Consider the following 9,234-nt stretch of genomic DNA (forward strand, 5'->3'; position numbering starts at 1 on the left):
ACATGATATCCCCATCCCCACAGCTGATGTCACATGATATCCCCATCCCCACAGCTGATGTCACATGATATCCCCATCCCCACAGCTGATGTCACATGATATCCCCGGAAACTTCGTCCAGGATAAAAGTACGTATCATCTGACTTTTCTCTATGATGGGAGGAAAAATCATTAAATGTTTCCTCCTTGCAGGTGCATGCAAACAGAGTTCCCATCCGCTCACTTGCTAGTGCGGGATTCGCTCACCAGGGGGGCGTGTTCTCTGTGGGACAGCGCTGACCTGCTCACTGGTCCATGATACACCATAACTGGACAATTAGTCTCTGCAACCCAATGGTTTGAATTGGAGCAAGGGGAGTAACCACAAGGGGTCTTTCGCCACAGCCAATGTTCTCCATACCCTGATGCCCACTTGAATTTTTAAAAGCACTACTGGTGCGCCCTGCACTATAGCTGGTGTGCTTTCTTCATCTATACTCGCCACATGGTTCTGTACCTTCAGAGGCATCCGCTGTCAGTGACACGCCCACATCTGTATAGCCAATCCGCTGTTACTTCTCAGGAACACAAATTGAAAACCACTCTCCTTGCATCTAAATTCATTCTGCACCTCCATTGCGGTAACCATCGGCTGACTATGTACATATTGGTATCGTGTGCAGGTAACGCGGTGGCGGATCCAGGGGCGGTCGCCCCGGGGCCCCCACGCATCAGGGGCCCCCACACTCCAAGTGAGTGGGTGGCAGGCAGCGGGGTCCAGGCAGCGCGTCCCTGAGGTCCGGGTAGCATGGGGCAGGCAGGGGGTCCCTGCGGCGGCTGGACAGTCAGCGGACTAGTTCCCATCTGCCGCATGGACCCCGCCACTGCCCTTCCGCTGCAGCGTTGGAAGCCTTGCAGCCCTGCTGGGGGATAGATGCCATGTTCTCACACTCACCTGTCAGCCCCACATCTCCCCACTGCCCTGCTCTCTTGTCACACTGTCTCCAGGGGGACCTACACCGCTTTCCCCTCCTAATCACCCCATGTCCCAGGCGAGGGGGGCCCCCACAATTTTGTTGTCCAGGGCCCCTACAGACCTTAATCCAACCCCGAGTTAACATACGACTAACCAGCAGGCCCAATGTGTTGTCAAGCAGTGTTATTGCGCTGTTCACAATGACAGATGATTGGAATGCTACTATTTTACACTTCAGTAACATTCTTTGCAGATTCAGATTCAAGAATAATAGGCTGCTATGATGAATGTCGCCAGTGGGGGGAAAAAACTATATTTACAGACGGTAAACAATGCAATCAATTGTTCTGTAGAGTATTGTTTTATCTCTGAAATGTTATTCTACTGCGTTTCACCTCTATGATTTCTTAAAAAACTTTCATCATACTGTAAATTACTTTCAAAGTCTTTAGAACTATAGCGACGAGAATACGATTGGTTGCTATGGGCAGCTTCACTTTTTAGGAGGCATGCTTTATCCCCCCACCATGGGTGTGGTCAACAGAGGCTAAAACTAATTGTTGTTTTGTTGAGTTATCCTTAAATTTTCCAATGCGAGATGGGTTTTACGTTTTCCTTTTGTTATCAATGCTGCTCTTCCAAGGCTTTTGTTTAGTTCTTTGATTTAGGATTGTTTCTGTCATTTAGTACAGTTCATTCAAGTTTTCATCCAAATCCACCCACTGGCAGGCCCATAACAGGCTCTCTGTGTCAAAGTTCTGGCCAGAGTTCACAAACAGGAAGTCCAACAAGGACCCCCGACTCCCTAGTTTTTCTTCTGTGGTCCAAGATCAGCATTCTATGAAGTCTTTCTAAAAATCCATCCAGTGGAAGGCCCAGAATAGGCTCCTGGGTCAAATTTCTGCTCAGCGTTATACAAACGAGTAGTCCAAATGGGACCTCAACTCTATAGTCACATTTCTTTACCAAAGCTTTATACCAAGAGGTCCGACCAACCCCCTAGTATGTCTTCTGGGATCCAGTGTTACAACTCTGCGAAGTTTTCTTCCAAATGCATCCAATGGCAGGCCTGGGTCTATGTTCTTTGCAGTTCATTCCAACCAACCCTAAACTCCTAGTTTGTCTTCTGGAATCCCATGTTATCTGTGAGGTTTTCTTTCAAAACCATCTAGTGGAAGGCCCAGAACAGGCTCATGTGCATTCTGTCCTGGGGTCCAACCGGGACCAAAACTACCCTTAAACCTGGCCAACTGGTGATTGTGGGTGGTTGGATACCCCCTAGGTTTGTTACATTCACAACCTGACCAAATTAGTCATTTTACTGCTAAAACATATTGTATGTAATGTTGTTAATTATAATTTTGTTTGGTACAGAACCACAGATTTCTCCGACATCACCAGTTGAAAGTTTAAAAAAAAAAGTCAGTTACATACAGTATATATATATATATATATATATATATATATATATATATATATTATTTATTTATTTACAGTTTCTTATATAGCGCATACATATTCCGCAGCGCTTTACAGATAAAATTGGAACATTCACATCAGTCCCTGCCCCAGTGGAGCTTACAATCTATATTCCCTACCACGTGTACAGGCACACACACAGACATTCTAGGGCTAATTTGGTGGGAGCCAATTAGCCTAACAGTATATTTTTGGATTGTGGGAGGAAACCGGAGTACCTGGAGGAAACCCACGTAAGTACGGGGATAATATACAAACTCCACACAGTTAGAGCCATGGTGGGAATCGAACTCATGACCTCAATGCTCTGAGGCAGTAATGCTAACCATTACACCATCCGTACTGCCCTGTATATATAACACATGGTGGGGATAGAACCCATGACCTCAATGCTCTGAGGCAGTAATGCTATAACCATTACACCATCTGTACTGCCCTGTATATATAACACATGGTGGGGATAGAACCCATGACCTCAATGCTCTGAGGCAGTAATGTAACCATTACACCATCCGTACTGCCCCGTATATATAACACATGGTGGGGATAGAACCCATGACCTCAGCGCTGTGAGGCAGTAATGCTATAACCATTACACCATCCGTACTGCCCCGTATATATAACACATGGTGGGGATAGAACCCATGACCTCAATGCTCTGAGGCAGTAATGCTAACCATTACACCATCCGTACTGCCCTGTATATATAACACATGGTGGGGATAGAACCCATGACCTCAGCGCTGTGAGGCAGTAATGTAACCATTACACCATCCGTACTGCCCCGTATATATAACACATGGTGGGGATAGAACCCATGACCTCAATGCTCTGAGGCAGTAATGTAACCATTACACCATCCGTACTGCCCCGTATATATAACACATGGTGGGGATAGAACCCATGACCTCAGTGCTGTGAGGCAGTAATGTAACCATTACACCATCCGTACTGCCCCGTATATGTATTATTTATATGTATTCCATACGGTGACATTTTTCTGATAAATACATTTGGATTTAAAATAATTCTATGGATGTGCTGGAGGATAAAGCCAATATATTAAGTTAATGAGGGCTTATGTCAGCGGCCTGACCTTTCCTTATCATTGGTGTAATGGATTAGACATCTGAGAGCAAAGATCATTGAACCTCCTGTTTTAAATACAGCCTGAAACTTTGCTGAGATGTGACCTGGATGACAAAATAAGTCAGGCAACTTGAGCGCCTTTTAAGCGTTGGGGTCTAAGAAAGACAAACATTGGGACATCTGTATTCTCCTCTAGCCCTGAGGTGGGAAAGGGATCACATTGCTGACAGCTGTATATTACGATGCACACTTTGAATAAGCAAACATTTTTTATTTGGTCGAAATAGCGTCAGGCGATGATTTACAGAACATCTTCTACCAAAACATGTATTTAACTGTTTTCAGCCTGAATACATATTTACCATATAAAACAGTTTATTTGCAAATAGCTTTCACAATCCGAATCTTTATTCATGAATACGACATGATATAAAGGAGCTCTGGAGGAAATTGGTTCAACTCTGGAAAATAGAGAAGCAAATATTCTCCTCTGTGGGTGAAATGGAATTATTATGCCAACATATATATATGTAACTGTGTAATCTTCTTTCATAAATCTGTCAGAGAATGATCAATGAAAGTCTCTGCTCCTTAGCATAGATGGCAGCAAGTAGGGGTTATTACTGCTGGGTGCAAAGTTTTGGTTTAATCATTTTTTTTATTTTTTTATTATACCTTCATATACGCATTATTACTGACTGATTGTAACCGGAAATATTTAAGTCTAGTTATTCTTTTTTTGATTGTTTTATATATTGCAAATTAAGGGGCGGATTCGGTAAAGCAAAAAAGTAAGTATTTTTGTGCTTGGAACAAACCAAGGTGAGCAAATACATTTATACTGTTTCTGTGCAGGGTAAATACTGGCATCTTTTGCATGTAGCCCACACTCGTTAGACAACTTTATTTTTACACAGCAATTTAGATTTCAGTTTGAACACCTCTCACCCAAATGTAACTATCTCTGCACATGTTACATCTGCCCCACCTGCAGTGCACATGGTTTTGCCCATGTGTGTGCTTTTTTGCTTCTGTAATGAAGCTGAATCAGCCCTAAGTGTATAAAACTCCAGGCGCCAATTAAAACATTTATTAATGCCTCTCTCTCTCTAACGTAACATTGATGTGTTTACATGTATTACTGTATTTTTGTTAACAGAGAAACTCAGATAAAGATATATGTGAGTTTCTGTAGCTAACAAACACTTTACAAGGATTGTCTTTCTTTTTTAAATTGATTATTATTGTCCTTGACTAGAAGTCTATATAGGGCTGTGTTGCAAAAATAGAACATACAGTACTGTGTATAAACCAGAGGGGCACTGGACACCCTACCTTCTGCTCTTAGCACATTTTACATATCAATCATCAGAAATGGTGCGTCCAGATGGAGCAGCTCCCGTCGGATATGCTCCCGGTGATAGAATAACCATCCACCACAGCGCATCCCATCCCATCCCTCCGATATATGAGGTAAGGCAATGACTGTTAGTTTAGTAGTAGTAGTAGTAGTAGTAGTACGTTTATTTATAAGGCGCCGCAAAGTGTCCGCAGCGCCGTACATAGCAAACAAAAAAACAAATTACAAGGTAACGTTCAGGGTGTGTTGAAAAATACAGTATAAATAGAGGTATAGCTGGTAGAACTAAAATCAGCATCAGTTCAGAAGTAGGTGTCAAAATTGTCGAGGAGACTGAAGATGAAGTAGAGGAAGGGAAGAACAGGACAGGAAGACAGGTGAGGTAAAGAGGTAGGGTGAGTACGTGAGGAAAGAGGGCCCTGCTCATAAGAGTTAACATACTAAAAATAGGTGGGTGGACGAACGAAAAACAATAGGAAAGTAGGAACGGATGGGAACAGAGGCAGGATAGGAGGATCAAAAGAGGTTAGGAGGAGGGATAGGCTAGTCGAAAAAAGGGAGCGCTTGAAGGAGGTAAGGGAATCAGAAAGCCTGATGGGTGGTGGGAGGTTGTTCCAGTGCAGGGGGCAGCACGGGAGAAGTCTTGGACAGGGGAGTGGGAGGAGGTGATTAGGTGAGAAGTCAGTCGGCGGTCAGCGATGGAGCGAAGAGGACGGGAGGGAGTGTGGATAGAGATCAGTGAAGAGAGGTAAGGAGCGGTGGAGGAGGAGAGAGCCTTGTAGGTGGTGGTGAGGAGTTTAAAGAGAACTCGGAAAGGAATGGGGAGCCAGTGAAGAGCTAGACAGAGGGGGGAGGCGGAGGTAGAGCGGCGGGAGAGGAAGATGAGCCTAGCAGCAGCGTTAAGAATGGATTGGAGATGTGCAAGGCGGGTGAGAGGTAGCCAAGAGAGAAGGATGTTGCAGTAGTCAAGGCGGGAGATGACAAGAGAGTGAATGAGAATTTTGGTCGCGTCAGTGTAGAGGAATGGTCTGATGCGTGAGATGTTGCGTAGGTGAAAGCGGCAAGACTGTGAGAGAGCACAAATGTGGGGGGTGAGTGATGACACCGAGGCAGCGCGTTTGGTCGGTGGAGGTGATCTCGGTTTCACCAATGCTGATGGAGATAGTGGGAGAAGAGGGGATGTTCGGGGGATGGAAGATTAGAAGTTCAGTTTTAGCCATGTTTAGTTTCAGGAAGCGTTGGGTCATCCAGGCTGAGATGGCCGTGAGGCATTCGGAGACCTTGGACAGGAGTGATGGGGATAGGTCGGGGGAGGAGAGATAGATTAGGGTATCATCAGCATAAAGGTGGTAATGAAAACCATAGGAGCTGATGAGGGTGCCCAGAGAGGTGGTGTAGAGGGAGAAGAGGAGAGGGCCAAGGACTGACTCTTGGGGAAAACCGACTGGCTGCGGGGTAGTAGGAGAGGAGGAGCTCGGAGTGGAGACGGAGAAAGAGCGATCGGAGAGGTATGAGGTGAACCAGGAGAAGACCGTGCCAGTGATGCCAAAGGAGCGGAGGGTGTTGAGCAGTGTCAAAGGCAGCCGACAGATCAAGCTGGATGAGGATAGAGAAGAGGCCTTTGGATTTCGCCGATAGTAGATCGTTAGTGACTTTGGTCAGGGCAGTTTCAGTGGAATGTAAAGGGGGGAACCCGGATTAGAGGGGGTCTAGAATGGAGTTAGCAGTAAGGTGGCTTAGGAGACGATTATAGGTCAGACGTTCTAGGAGCTTGGAGGCAAAAGGGAGGAGGGAGATGGGCCTATAGTTGGATGGAGAGTTGGGGTCCAGATTTGTTTTTTTTGAGAATTGGGGAGACAATAGCGTGTTTAAAGGAGGAAGGAAAGATCCCAGAGGATAGGGAAAGATTAAAGAGGTGAGCCAGGTGAGAGCAGATTGACAGACTGAGACGACGGATAATATTGGAGGGGATAGGATCGAGCGGGCAGGTGGAGGGAGAAGCGGATTGAGGGATAGAGTGGACTTCAGCAGCAGTGGTGGGGTAAAATGAGGACAGGGGTTGGAAGGAGGGGAGTAGAGATGTAGGAGGGGAGGAGGGAGAGGGTGAGGTCATGGCAGCAGTGATGGCAGTCCTGAGAGAGGAGATTTTGGTTGAAAAGTAGGTAGCAAAATCAGCGGCTACGATGGAGGATGGAAGAGCTGGAGGAAGGGGGGAGAGCAAGGAGTTGAAGGTGGCGAAGAGCCTGCGGGGATTGGATGATTGGGAAAGGATGAGGGACTTAAAGTAGGATTTCTTGGCCAGAGCAAGGGCAGAGCTGAAGGAGGAAAGAATGAATTTGAAATGGAGATAATCCGCAAGGGAGCGTGATTTCTTCCAGAAGCGCTCAGCAGTGCGAGAGCACTTTTTAAGGAATCGGGTGATAGGCGAGTGCCACGGTTGGGGGTTGGAGCATCGAAGGGGGATAGAGGAGGGAGGGCAGGCAGAGTCCAATGCCGAAGATAGGGTGTCATTATAGAGGGAGGCGGCGAGGTTCGGGCAGGACATGAGGGCAATTGGGGCGAGAAGAGGACACAGCGTGTTTGAGAAGGCAGCAAGATCAAGTGTGTTGACGTTATGGGAGAGGGGGAAGCAGTGAGGGAGAAGGAGATGAGGTGATGGTCAGAAAGAGGAAAAGCCAAGATAGTGTAGTCAGTAAGGGAACAAGAGCGAGAGAAGACGAGATCGAGGGAGTGTCCTTGGATGTGGGTGGGAGAGGTAGTCCACTGAGATAGGCCAAGAGAGGAGCAGAGAGAGAGGAGTTTGGAGGTGCCAGGATCAGCGGGGTTATCCAAGGGGATGTTAAAGTCACCAAGAATGACAGATGGCAGGTCAGAGGAGAGGAAGTGTGGAAGCCAGGCGGCCAAGTTGTCAAGAAATTGGGAGATAGGGCCAGGGGGGCGGTAGCTTGCAGCAACACGGAGGTGGTAGGGGTAGTATTGACGGATAGAGTGAGACTCAAAGGAGGAGAAAAGGAGAGAGGGTTCAGGGTGAATGACACTGTGGGTGCATGAGGCTGAGAGGAGAAAACCCACGCCGCCACCTTGGCGACCGTCAGGCCTGGGAGTGTGAGAGAAAGAGAGGCCACCGTGGGAGAGAGCAGCTGGAGAGACAGAATCAGAGGTGGAGAGCCAGGTCTCGGTGATACCAAGGAGGTGGAATGCTCTAGAGATGAATAGGTCATGGATGGCAGGGAGTTTGTTGCAGATAGATCTGGCGTTCCATAGTGCACATGCAAGAGAGGGGGTGGGTTGTATATTTATGTGGATAAGGTTTTTGGGATTGCAGAAGCGAGGGGGGGGTCGTTGGGAGGGTGGGGGTGCGGGGGCGATTGGTCAGGATAGGTATGGGATGGGAGGGGGGAGGAGCGGTTGGAGAAAGTGAAGTTGAGAGATTAACAGCCATGAGGACCAGAGGTGAGAGGGTAGGTTAGTGAAAGCAGACAGAGGGATTTGGGAGGACAGACAGCGTCTGTAGTAGATTTGCGAGGATGTGGTAGAAAACAGAGTGAGAGAGAAGGTAACAGGCAAGTTTATAGAGTAAGGTGATCACAACAGTTCAGAAGCACACAGGACAGTGAGGGCAAACAGAATAGATATAATATTAGATAGAGGGCCAGATGCACTAAGCTTCAAAAGTGATAAAATGGAGAGTGATAAACATTTTGTGTGGGGGGACCAATGTTGCCATCAGAGGGTTCAATCAATCCACATATTACCTTCTGAAAAAATCTTGTTGCTTCCATCTCCATATCATATCCAAACTCAGTTCTTTTTTTACCAATTAAAACCTTGCTCAGTCTCTTGTTTCCTCTTACCTTGTCTACTGCAAATGCCTTCTGTCTGACCTCTCACTCCAGTCCATTTTCATTGTCACAACCAGTCCTTTTTACCTCTACTGATGCTTTACCAGTTGTAACATTGACTCTTGATCTTATGAAGAACCCAGTTAAACTCTTCCATATAAATCTCAAAGAACTCAGCAATAGAATGTTAATCACAAACACATCTAAGAACAACATACAGCAATAAAATGAAAGATTCAGTACAAGGATACATGGTGATGGTAGGACAACTCAAGATCTTGTAGGACAAGCGATGGTAGGTCACAAAGAGGGGAGACTCGATGAGCCTGTATCTAAGATAGGGCTTGCCAAACCATCCTTGATAGCTACTAAAAGTTCATATCTTCCAGGCTACACGTGGATTTGTACAATGTGTCGGTTAGGAATGAATGCAGCATGTTTGAAAATGTGACAGTTAGTGATGACTGCACCTGTGCACCATATACTGTAGGTGTTCTTGAAAACATGAA

Source organism: Crinia signifera, chromosome 1 (genome assembly GCF_055691185.1).
Source record: "Crinia signifera chromosome 1, ASM5569118v1, whole genome shotgun sequence".
In the NCBI taxonomy this organism is placed as follows: Eukaryota; Metazoa; Chordata; class Amphibia; order Anura; family Myobatrachidae; genus Crinia; species Crinia signifera.